We start from the raw sequence: 13,831 nt of genomic DNA, 5'->3' as shown, positions 1-13,831 counted from the left end.
TTTTTGAGTGTAAGGCGCTTGTGCGTTTTGAGGAGTTGCAATGGGGGCTGCGGTGACAAAATTTGACTCTAGTGTTTTGATAAGGCTGTCGACATCATCTTTCACATTGAGTACAGGATTTAGCGTAATGTGTGAGCTTATATATTTCCTATAGCAGATCCATTTGGTTTTGTGTGAAGTCAATCTAAGCGGTTACTGGATGACTGAGTAAATTAATTAGGACGGGTGAGTGGTCAGATGAGAGATCTGAGAGACTTTCGGCACTGATCAAATTTCGAGGTATATTTTTTGTAATTGCGAAGTCTATAAAGTCAGGCAGTTTATTTGGGTCTGTTGGCCAGTATGTTGGTCTACCGGGAGAGACGTGGTCGAGTTTGTTGCTGGCTTTTATAATTGCATTATAGAGGCTGCTTTCCTTTTGGAGTCACAAGGCGAAATCCCCAGTGTGTGTGCTTTGCATTGTAGTCTCCTGCTGCTATGCAATGGTCTCCTAGTGAGTCGAAGAACTGCATAAACTCTCCTTCAGTTATGGTGAAACGAGGCGAGGGGGCAATATACTGAGGCTAGAGTAAGTTGTTTACCAACTATCTAGTTTTATTCTATTGTTAGTGGCTTGGTAAATATTTTCTGCGAGCTCCTTGTAACGGTGATGCTTGATACGGTTTCTGATCAGGATACCAGTCCCACCGTGTGCCTCGCCATCGGGATGGTTTGTTGCATAGAATGTGTAGCCTCTTAAATTTAACTTATATTTGTGACGTCAATGTGTTCGTCGAGCGGGAATTGAGATAAGTCAAGTTTATGCTGTGAAACGCCATTAGCATTCCACGTGGATATACGTATACGTGATTATTTGGACTGATGTGATACTAACATTTGTATCAAGAGATTCTGATTACGCATTAAATCTTGCATAGTTGTCCGCATGAAAGACATCAACTCCAAAATGCTTTGTTGTAGGCTAGAGAACAGTGTCTCAAGGTTTTATTGTTGGTGGCTGGTAATGGTTTGCCCTTTTTATCTCAGAGTGGTGCTTTTGGGTGTTATGTATTTTGGGTAATGGGCTCCAATCCAGATTTTAAAGCACTTGCAAATGTCACATTTTCCTTGTTGAGGATCTGGAGTCAAGCGACAATCTGGTTGCTGACGAAAAGAAGACGCCTGGGTGTGATTTAGATGGTGTAAGCTGTACATTTGCGGAGCGCGGCGTGGTGACTCGCTGGTGGATTCGACTTTTTAACTCCTTACATATTGGGCAACCTCTGTAGTTAGCTGTGTGATTACCACCACAATTGCCTTGCACCTTTTAAGTACTAGAAATCGTTCTTTGCTTGCTAGGCAGTGGGCAGAGTCGTGAAGCAGTCCACAAACTTACGCACACCGGCGGAGTGTGCAGTATGACCGTGTGTGGCCAGATACTGACAATTACACTACATTGTACAGGGCCGTTGCGTTTATGTGGTTCTTTTCTACTAGTGATTCTGCCGATGCAGGGTAGAAACTGAAAATAAAACTGGTTTGTTTTATAGGGTGCACTTTCGGTTTTTTTAAAAGATATTATTGTCTGGCTCCAGCTCAACCTTGAAGAGCGGTTGAGATGTTGAAGACTGTTTTAGCGTTAAAGCCTTTGTCATGTAGAGCCTGAGTTATTTATGCAAGTGTTACATCTGATTCTATGCCCTTTAAAGACCACTTGTAAGCCCTTACTGCATTTTTATTGATACGTGTAAAAATTCATTTTAGTGTCGCTTAGATGCTTGGATAATATTAAAGCTTTCTTCTGACTTCCGTTTGAATTTTTGTTTCACGAATATTACCCCGTTGAAGGGAAATTATGTGGAAGTTTGTCTTGTCCAATGAGCTCTTTAATTTTGCTCACAAGGGCATTTGAACTTTTCTCCTGTATATATATCGGAGGTGGCTGTTCTGGTTTTAACGCCTTCTTCGGGCTGCAGATCATCTGAGTTGTCTAGAATTTGAAATCTATTGGTGGTGTGAAGTTTTTTGCTTGAAGCTGCTTTCATATTGCGGCGGGTCATTTTCGCTCTTGGCATTAGGGGGCTTAGCTTCCGTTGAATTTGAATGTAGCATCGCTTACGTTGTTGGTCGAGGAGTTGGTCTTGGTTGCTTTTGTTTTGATTGATGATGCATAGGGGGCTTTTCTTGCCGTCGATGACACATAGAGAGCACGTGCTTCCAACGATGGGCTTGAGCGGGCGGCCGATACCGTTGCGGTCGTTGTTGTTGCTAGTCACCGTAGGTGAGAGCATGACTCCGGCCCATGGCATGCTACCTTGTTTGATGCTTGTTCGAATCTTGCTCAATGCACTCGTTGCTCTGAGACGGTAGAGATGGAGAGCAAGAACGAGCTCGTTCACTTGTTAAGTGCAAGTGTTCGATTTTTAGGTCTGGGGTAATTGACCGCTCCAAAAGTACTGCATCAACAGTATTTTCAGTTGGCTCGGCTACAAAAGAGAAGTACGCGTTGTTTCGCTGGAAAGAAAGCCGGCGTTCGTCTTGCACACGCTGTCTTTGCTTACGAATGTTGTTATGATTCATCTTTTTAGTTTTTGATATGTTTTGTGTAAGTGCAATAATTAGTTAGTCAAGTAATTAATAATCAATAAATTAAATATTTATTGCTATTTCATCGCGTCATTAGTGAGCGTCTTTTCGCGTTATACACTCTCACTGCACTCTAGACTTGTAGGATTCATATTTTTTCCGGAGTTCTATAAAAACACGTCTGCATACGACGACGGTTGTATTCTAATTATTAATGATTTTAATTTTTTTTTTATGAAAACAAAACTTTTAGCCAATGCATCAGTGAAAGGGAAGAGTGCCTACTGGGGTGCGATGCAATCATTTGTAGCATTTAATAATATAAGACGAGTATAATATACAATAGCATAACTAAAACATTTTTTTTTGCAGGTATTTAAATTGAATGAGTCCGTTAGTATTTATGTCATATATATAAATTATTAATATATACATTTCAGACTAGTCCAATAGCACAGACGTGCTCAAACGCATCAACATCGTTCGAGATATAGAATGCAAGCACCTGCTCGCTGTTGAACGAATTTTTGCAATAAAATCGAAGTAGGTTCAGAAGATGAAACAACAGATGTCGAGCCAGCAGACTATATAAAAAAGGCTTATGCAGAAATTGACGGATATTGCCCAAAGCCAATTTGTTTGAGTATTGGTAAGAAAAGCAATACGCATACCCCAATTTATACCAGCTGGCCAAAGTGGTGCACTCGGTTCTTGCAACACAACTAAGTGTTGAACGATCGTTTTCGGCCCTCCAAATGATTCTTACCGATCGCGGACGAGTCAATGGCGAAATTAACAAATTTTTAAAATCTAATACCAAAACCAAAAAATTACGGTCCCTGCATAGAATCACTCTTTTTATACACTTTGACATTTTTGTAAAAAATGGAAAAAAAGCGTTTATTGAAGTTGCCTCAAATGTATTGTACAAGGGAGAGAAGGGAGGCGTGGCAGACCCCATTAAAGTATATATATCTTGATCAGCTCGACGAGCTGAGTCGATATAGCCCATGTCCGTCTGTCCGTTCCGTCCGTCTGTCCGTCTGTATGAGTGCGCGTTCTCAGCAACTATAAGAGTTAGAGCAACAAATTTGGTATGTAGGTGCCTCCTATATCCAGGACACTACGCCTTTTATTTTATTTTTTTATTGCCTCCCCCTCCCCCGCAAATCGAAAAAAAAAACAATATTAAGACAGTAGAAAAATCTTTTTAAAATCATGCAAATTAAATCACAAAATATGCCTAGTCATGTTTTTCCTGTGAAAATTTCAAAATCGATCGGATAAATAACTTAGGAATTATTTTACATTTAATTTTTCAATATAGACAGCGGGGTGCCACGTGCTGACGCGCCATTCAAGTTCGCTGCCAACGCAGCGGCGGGTCGCCTGCTGACGCTACAGCGAAAACGAGCTGTAACGCGTTAGCTGTTTTGTGTGTATGTGCGTGAGTGCATGCCGTAAGATGTGTTTGCTGCGATACACTAGTCAAAAGTTTATTTAAATGTTGGTGGCGCCCAACTTTAACCTGTCCACTTGTTTCGGTTTGAAATTGTATATAAAAATATTATAGATAATGTATCAAATATGGGGAGTGACGCATTAGCAACAGAAAAGTCTGAGGAAAAACAAATTTAATCTATATCAAGTTTACTTTTTTCCTTCCCGGTATTTTTATACACTTTGAAAATTTTATAAAAAATGAAAAAGTGTATTATGAAGTTGTGCAAATGTATGTAACAATGAGGAGACGGCGTGGCAGACCCCATAAAGTCAACAAGACAAACGATATTGGCGATTGTTTGATAAAAATAGCCCAACGCTAATATTATAACATAAGAGTTATTTATTTTCACGATGACAGCCACTGGCACGTCTCGTTTGTTCTGCTGTGAATCGGTAACCAAAAACTTAAGTCTAGAAAAATGAAACCGGTCGTTAAATTCAAACAAAACAATACGTTGTGCGTTCCTCAACATCCCGCCCGGCCCCGAAACACAGTTTCAGAATTTGGCAGTGGTACAATTCTGGTAATTGGGCGGGTCATTTCTCCAGTTCTTGTTTTCAATTTTACTGCCCGTACCAAGCCATCAGGTCCAGGGTGCGTTTCTATAATTCGTGCCAGAATCCATATTGCTAGCGGAGTGTGCGAATCCTTTACTAATACAAGATCACCAGCGATTAGGTTTGGCAATTTTACTATCCACTTTGGGCGCTGCTGCAAAGTGGTCAAAGTACTCATGGTGCCAACGCTTCCAAAACGCCTGCATCATGGATTGTGATTGCTTCCAGTAATCCAAGCGATTCTCTGGAACTTATCCAGATACCCTATGTCAGTATCGGATGTGGCATACAGTGGACGAGAGTTGACTACAGCTTCCACCTGCGCCAAAAGTGTGTGCATTTGTTCGAATGAAGCTACCACAAAGTTGCGGCCATTATCGCTAAACATTTTTGCGCATTTCCCACGTCGTGATATGAAACGGCGCTGCCAAGAATGCTTAGATCTGTAGCCAATTCCAAATAAAGCGTCGATGTTGCCATACAAACATTAGTTTTGACTGAGTGTGCAACAGCCAAGCAAATACAATGGTGGAATCGCACCATGCGTGCACAGTTATATCCATGTGTTGTAGAGCAGATTTAATTGTTGCAACCAGTAATGCTCCACATAGCTACAAACGAGGCAAAAATAGCTGCTTTAGCGGTGCAACACGAGTCTTTGCGGGGATAATTGACACCTCTATGTGCTCATCGGGATGCTTGATACGGCTGTATACAACAGCGGCATAAGCTTTGATGGATGCTTCTAAGAACGAATGTGGTTCAATCGAGCCCGAAGTGTATCCCACGTATCTCAACAACTTTAGCTCCTTTAATGCCACGATGTCGTTCCGATATTTTGTCCACATGTCAGACAGTTTTTGTGGGAGTTGGGAATCCCAGTCTAAATCGAGAAGCCAGAGTTCTTGGAACAAGGTCTTCAATTGGACTACGACGGGTGCCAGGAGTCCAAGCCGGGCAAAGATTGGAGAGACATCTGATAACACTTGACGCTTTGTACAATTCGCCTGCTTGATGAGCTTGACGTTGTATCCCAATATGTCCGTCTCTGGTTGCCAATATATATCAAGAAAATTTATGGTATGATAATTGACATGCACAACACATCTGTTGATAAAGTTGCCTTGTGATTGCCAATGTGTTTGCTATTAGAAACCCATTTTCCAAGTTCAAGCTGTGCTTGGGCCAATAGTGCTACGAGTTAAAACGTCATCCACGTAGAAATCCTCTAGCAGGATTCTTGCAGCAAGTGGATACTTCTTGTAGTCGTTTGCTAGCTGCTCCAGCACTCAGACAGCTAGGAATGTCGCACAGGCCGTCCCATAAGTAACAGTATTTAGTTGGTAATAATCCAATTGCTCCGCAGGGTGCTCGCTCCATACAATTCTCTGATAATTGCGATGATCATTGGCTACCCAAATTTGTCGAAACATCTTTACAATTTCTGCTGAGAAGACATACCGGTGCATTCGAAATCGTAGACAAACAGCGAACAGATTGCGCTGAATACTCGGGTCAATGTCAATGTGTAGACCGTAGAGCATTTCCACTCCGATCCTGAACCTTCGAACACTACACGCAACTTAGTGCCAATCACCGGCTGATGTGGCATGTAAAATATGTGACCATCTGATGTGCGCAATTTCTCACGCTTGAGTTTTCGCATGTGTCCCACAGCTACATATTCTCGCATGAATTTGATATAGAAATATCTTGGTCCACTATGGATAACTTGGTAGTTCCTACTAGCTCCAACGAGTTCATAAATAATTTACTGGATCTTTCACTTTATGAAATAAATAATGCTCCTAATTGTAACAACCGATTTCTTGATCTTATATTTGTATCGGATCATTCAGCTAACAGAATAGATCCGATTGTGCTTCCCGAAGATGTATTTCACCCAACTTTTAAAGTACTATAGACTACCGCATTGAGAACGTGCAGCCTACAGCATCGCCTAAGCCTCGTTGTTTAGAAAGGCTTTAATAAAATTAAATAATCTTTTTATAAATCATGACTGGTCTAACTTTTTTGCCAGCAATAACTTAGAAAATGCTTTGTCTTTTTTTTATATAGCGTTAAATAGCTTTTTTGAACAATCCGTTCCTCGTAGGCAACCTGGTAGGTCTAAGCCTCTATGGTTTTACTAGAGAGTTAGCGGGTTTAAAAAATATAAAATCGCGTTATTTTTAAAGATACAAACGTACAGGGGATAGTATTTATTTTTTGCGCTATTCTACTGCTAAATCTAATTTTAACTTGTTAAATTATCAACTTTACAACAATTATTTATGTCGTTGTCGGCTTCAGTTTGCTCAGGATCCTAAACCAGTTTTATAATTTTGTAAATTCTAAACGTAAATCGTCTTCAATACCTAACTATGTTTCTTATGAAAATACTATGTCAAATAATGATCAAGCATCAGCCGATCTATTTGCAGACTTTTTCAAACAACCTATTCAGTCACTAACAACTTTTCCTACACACACTACCCTTATAACATCAACAAATCTAATTTTGTTGCGGAGCCTGTGATTAACGAAGACTCAGTATTGCGTGAACTTAATGTAATGAAACCTACGTTCTCTCCAGTACCAGATGGTGTACCAGGTTGCGTACTTAAATATTTACTTTTACATAGATTATTTGCCTTGTGCGTTAAATGTTCCTATTTGCCTCCAATCTGGAAGGAATCCATAAAAATGGCCCTAGAAGTTATGTAAATAACTATAGGGTATATCAAAATTGTCTGCTACGCCTAAACTTTTTGAAAAAATTCTTCTCAATTAATGCATTTCAGCAGCTCAATTGTTTCACCTTACCAACATGGTTTTGTGAAACATAAGTCTACTACCACCAATCTACTTGAGTTTTCGTCAATGGTAATCAAAGGTTTCCACAACAAAATGCAGACTGATGTTATTTATACTGACTTTAGTAAAGCATTTGACTCTGTTAATCACCGTCTTCTAGTTAATAAATTAAGCTTGATTGGACTTCCAAACAATTTCTGAAATGGATTTCCAGTTACTTAACTAACAGAACTCAGAGGGTGATTTTCAAGTCGGCTGTTTCCAAGCCAGTATTCGTAACGTCTGGTGTCCCTCAAGGCAGTCAACTTGGTCCTTTGCTCTTTAACCTATTTATTAACGATCTTCCCTCAGTCATTATGCATTCCAATATTTTGATGTATGCTGATGATGTGAAGCTGTGTCTATCATTTAGAGACATGTTATGCAGTACTTTATTGCAGACCGATCTTGATTGCTTTTTTAATTGGTGCAAAAATAATTTATTAAAACTTAATTGCTCTAAATGTAAAGTTATGTCATTCCATAGACACTCGCCTCACATCGTCAACTACTACATGGATCAATTGCCTCTCAACAGATTATCGGAGGTTAATGACCTGGGTATTCTCCTTGATAGTAAGCTGAAGTTTGACAAACATGTTTGCTTAACTGTCAGTAAGGCAATTCAAGTTCTCGGCTTTATCAAACGATGGGCTAAAGAATTTGATGACCCTTACACAACTAAACTACTTTATGAATCTCTTGTTCGACCGATTCTGGAATATGGATCTTGTTTTTGGTCTCCACAATACTCGAACCACCAGATTAGTATTGAATCTGTTCAAAAAAAATTGTATTATTTGCTTTACGTGGCTTTAACTGGGTTCCAGGTGTTGATCTTTTTGTTTTTGTTTCCTTGTTCCCTTAACTCTTCTTTAACTTATCGACGAATCATGCTTGGCGTCATGTTCATGATTAAATTAATTAAAGGGGAAATTGATTTTTCATATTTGTTGGGTCAACTTAATTTCTCGGTTCCTGTTAGGTATACTCGAAATTTTGTTCCCTTACCTCTTAACTTTTGCACAACTAACTATTTACTGCATGAGCCTCTTCGAGTTCTCTGTGCTGATTATAATAAAATTTATTCTGTTATCAACACAGAGACCTCAGAGTTTATTACTAAGCGGTGTATATTAACTTACTTAAATATTAACAATTAACTTTAATCCAGATCTGATTGGGTTTTTCTGGGTTTTCCCATCTTGCACAATGTTGAAGTTGTTTAAACACTCCCAATATTTAGTTTTAAAATAAGATTAATTATAATTACTTTAATTTAATTTTACTATTGTATATAACTATAGTTAATTTTTTTTTGCTGTCGACTGCTCTCTATAGTTGACATTAAATAAATAAATAAAATAAAATAAAATAGCGTTCATTAAGGCTCGTATCTTTCTGTAGGCGTCGTTCTACGAAATAAAAATGAGAAACTGCTCCCGGAAGCGTGTCCGCAAACGCGACATTTGATTCCTTGAAGGGAAGCTCGACAATATATCTTCCAACAGCGTCTCCAGCGGAAATGTTCCTCCACCTTTAGATCTTCTAGAGCTCCCAAAACTTTTGAAAATCATTATCTATTTCCATCGTATCTATAGTATCACAATTGATGTGATAGCCCATCCAAAAATTGTAGATATAGCGATTACGTTTCCATGGCGGTCGAGTTTCTTCTTGCCAGTGAGTGTTGCCCATAGATGTTCACTACCCAGTAAAATGTCCACTTGCGACATGGTATTGAACATTGTATCTGCAAGCGGAATGTTGTTGAAGATTTTAAACACGGATGCATCAATTCCTTGTCTTGGCAATGTGTTAGTTATTTTTCCCAGCACGTGCGCAGTTACGTTAAGCACGTCATCTCATAGCCTCGACTTGATGTGCAGTGTATTAAAGTGTGTGTTTTCAGCCCTTACTGATGAGATTCCAGAAATGAGTATTATGGATGGCGACCGTTTAATGCCAAGCTCGTTGATGCAGCGTTCTGATACGTACGACAGCTCTGATCCACTGTCTAGCAGCACTCGACATGTTGTATATGTCCCCTTTGCATTCAACACGCTGACCAACGCTGTAGGTAGTGTGCTTTTCCGTTGCCCCTATGGCATGTATGACGTTGTTGCGCATGGCGCTCTGGCAACGTGACTCATTTTCACCGATGAAGTGCTCGCATTTTGCTGATCTTCCACTAACATGGCGACGGTTGGTGGAGTTTGATTCGCAGGAAGCTGCGAAGCTGTGCAAATGTATGAGTGAGTGATGCCGGCCGTGACAGTGTTTACAAGGATATTTGGATTCATATTTAGCAAACGAATGGTTGGCCTTCAAACAATTGAAGCCAAATGTTTCTCTTTGGCAATAGCGTGCCGCTGCTGGACTGGCAGCCCCAGGAATTGCTGGCAGTCATATAAGGTGTGCTCAGTAGAATTACAATTATCAATCAAGACTGGCCAACAGACCCAAATAAACTGCCTGACTTAATAGACTTCGCAATTACCAAAAATATACCTCGCAATTTGATCAGTGCCGAAAGTCTCTCAGATCTCTCATCTGACCACTCACCCGTCCTAATTAATTTACTCAGTCATCCAGTAACTGATGATACACCGCTTAGATTGACTTCACACAAAACCAAATGGAAAATATAAGCTCACACATTACGCGAAATCCTGTACTCAACGTTAAAGATGATGTCGACAGCCTTATCAAAGCACTAGAGTCAAATTTTGTCACCGCAACCCGCATTGCAACTCCTCAAAACGCACAAGCGCCTTACACTCAACTGAAGACAAACCAGCAAATCGAGCAACTCGTTCTAGAAAAGGGTCGTCTTCGACGAGAATGGTAGTCTCACAGGTCGCCATATGCACGTCAAAGGCTTAAAGCCGCCACCCGTAAGCTTACCAAAGCGTTAAAACAACAAAAAGCAAATAGTCAATATCGCTACATCCAGCAACTATCATCCTCTTCCACGAAAAACTCACTGTGGAAAGCTCATCCAACTCTATGCCCGCCAACAGAAATTGTGATGCCTATAAGAAACCAACTAGGCGGCTAGGCCCGCAGTGATGAAGACAGAGCCAAACCATTTGCAGGACACCTTGAAAATGTGTCTCAGCCAAATCCTGCCACAAATTCATTCACAATACCAACATTACCAAGTGACTCTCAGCTTCAACAAGAGCCAATGGAATTTCGCCCTTACGAAATCGCACACATCATCAAAAACCAGTTGAACCCGAAAAAATCAACAAGCTTCGACCAAATAACGCCGAAAATGATTATAGAGTTCCCATATTGTGCAGTATGCACCCTCGCGCAACTCGTCAATGCCATCACCAAGCTTGGTTACTTCCCAGCGAGATGGAAAAAGTCAATATTGTAGCACAAATTAGCCGTTTGGTGGGCCCAAAAGATCTTTTTGGGTCCGAGCGGTGCCAATCTTTTAGGTCAGTTTGGGCAGTAGGCGGTTGAGCGAGAGAGCGGGTTCGATTTCTTGAAACGTTAGGCACAGTTGTACAATAAACCACCAACACAATTTTAATTTTTAGTTTACTTCACGTTTATTTGCAAGATGATTCCAAATTTAGAAGATTTAATTAGGGCTTATTTAATTTAATACGCGTCTGTTTGGCACGATGCCCGGAAGGAAAAGAGAATGAGTCAGGGACGTAAAGCGCCCAGGGCTAGATGCTTAAAGCGCCCAGGGACGAAGTAGAACCAGGGCTACGTCCTCTAAGTGCCCGATCGATACAGAGCTTTCGGTGGTGGTAGGCTGATCCCACCGAAAGCTCAGCTTATCGACCCAGCTGATCTGTGGGTCCAGCTGATTTCGTTACAATATTATTATATCCATGGTTGATGTGTTTACTGTTGCGCTTTTAAGGGTTTGTCATGCCTATCAAAACTCTTTGAAAAATGCTTGCTGACTCGGATAAATCCATATCTAAGAATCCATAACAAAATTCCATCACATCAATTTGGGTTTCGTGAAAAACACGGCACTATCGAGCAGGCTAATCGCATAACATCTGAAATAAGAAGCGCATTTGAAAACCGACAATATTGCACTGCAATATTCTTAGATATATCCAAAGCATTCGATAGAGTCTGGCTAGAAGGATTAACGCATAAGATCAGAGCAACGCTTCCTAATAATACACACAAATTATTAGAGTCGTATCTATATGACAGGAAATTTGCAGTGAGATGCAATTCTGCTATGTCTGACGACTATGTGATCAACACTATATGTCCTTTACACAGCAGATATTCCAACAAGTAGACGACTAACAACATCCACCTTTGCTGACGATACAGCTATTCTCAGCCGTTCGAGGTGCCCAATGCAAGCAGCAGCGCAACTGGCTCTTCATATGGTCGAAGTGGAGAAATGGCTCTCTGACTGGCGAATAAAAGTAAACGAACAAAACTAAAAGCCAATAGACTGCACTGGCTTATCAACGATCGGTCCTCTCTCAGCCTTGAATATAAGATCCTGCTCTACAATTCCGAACTTAAGCCCATCTAGACCCATGGCTCCTAACTATGGGGGAACGCCAGCAATAGCAATATTGATATTGTCCAGAGAGTCCAGTCAAAAATCCTTAGTAGCTCTAACGGGGCACCGTAGTACGTTCGAAACGAAAACATACAGAAAGACCTAAATATGCAACCAGTTAGAGATGTAATAGCTGAACACAAGGTAAAATACTAAAGCAAACTTTCTTCGCATCCTAATCACCACGCGCGAGGGATAACAAGGCTGTGCAGCCGCTCCCGTCGTAACGACCTACCAACCAGCGATAGAATCTAGGAACGTGCAATCTTAAAACAGTTTAAAGAAACTGTTAGATAAAGTTTAGTTATCAGATTTGTATACTTATTGTTAGTCTTAATTTAAGAGAAGATTCAATAAAAACAGCAAAGTTTAAAAAAAGAAAAAAAATATGCCACCTCTGTTATCGGCAAATGACGAATCAATATCGCAGCATTGTTAGCAAAAAACGATTTCAAATATTGGAATTTCTGCGCCTTTCCCAGAAACTCATTGTTGTGTATTAAGCTCTGAAACAAATCCTTAAATGATGGCCACTCCTTGTAGTCGCCGCCAAATATTTTAATTTGAAACTTGGGCAATTGCGCGTGTTGTTGGTGTGTTCGCTTGAACACGCTCGCAGAACTCCCGTTGCAGTTCAACTAGTTGTTGTAAGATTTGTGAAAGTGCTTCATTTGAAATTTCACCCCGCTCAGCAACCCTTACTGTTGTGCTGAACTGCCACTTTATTGCAGAAAGCAGCACTTGTGCTCGTATGTACTTGTTCTCGTACACTTCATAGTCGACCAAGGGATCCACTATAGCCCAGCGTATTAGCGCAGACGCATTTCCGCGAAAGTATCGTATGTCAAAAAACAAAATTTTACAGGAGAGCGTTTATAATGATTTATTTCTGGTGTAGCCTTGGACAACATCAAGGAAGTAAATCATTGTGTCTTTATAACTATAGAGAATATCATTCTAATATTTATCCAGATTATAAGAGATATGATTTAGAACAAGTTTGCATCAAAATCTGAATTTCAATAAAAAGCGACATACGATAATTTCGCGGAAATGCGTCGATATTATAACATAAGAATTATTTTTTATTTTTTCACGATGGTAGACTGCCACTGGCACGTCTCGTTTGTTCTGCTGTGAATGGGCAACTGAAAACTTAAGTCTTGAAAAATGCATACATGTACACATGCACACATGCAAAAAATATAATTTCGTCAGAAATCTACTGAAGTCTTCTGGCTCCTTCAAACGTTCCACTGCGAATTCAATGCTGCTTAACATAGAAATACGTTACATTTGAAACTTATACCACTAAGCATGTTGTATGCTTAGTGCTTATACTAAACGATCGTTCATATTCAAATTTGCAACCGGTCGTTAAATTCAAACAAAAAATACGTTGTGCCTTCCTAAACAGCGATAAAGCCATTTCCGTCTGTCCATCCGTCAGTCTGTCAGATTCTATAAGAGTTAGTACCAAATTTGGTATGTAAGCTGTGATACGTTAGCCGTGTTCTGTGCGCGTGTTTGCTGCGATGCACTAGTGTCAAAGTGTATATAAAAGTTGGTTGTGCACAAATGTAATTTCGACCAATGTCGAATTTCTGCACTATCAGATAAACCTCTTCGGAAATATTTTAGCGTTAATCCCGGGGTATCATTAAGTGATACTTTACAGAAAACACACTATGATGTGTTAACTGCTAAATATGCATGTGTATATGAGTGCGTCAATGTGTTTTTTATTGTTGCAAAATCAAAGTGAAAGTACGATAAAAACGT

General features: G+C 40.0%; 1 protein-coding gene across 3 annotated transcripts in view; it reads right to left on the bottom strand.

Annotated features, from left to right (window-relative positions):
- Positions 1–13,831, bottom strand: part of LOC108598152 (vacuolar protein sorting-associated protein 13D) — a 116,846-nt gene that overhangs the window by 22,103 nt on the left and 80,912 nt on the right. The window lies entirely within an intron of this gene.

This window comes from Drosophila busckii, unplaced genomic scaffold (genome assembly GCF_011750605.1).
Source record: "Drosophila busckii strain San Diego stock center, stock number 13000-0081.31 unplaced genomic scaffold, ASM1175060v1 chrUn_07, whole genome shotgun sequence".
NCBI classification, from domain to species: Eukaryota; Metazoa; Arthropoda; class Insecta; order Diptera; family Drosophilidae; genus Drosophila; species Drosophila busckii.
Note: the sequence above shows the minus strand (reverse complement) of the source record. Positions and strands in the feature narration are given on the sequence as shown.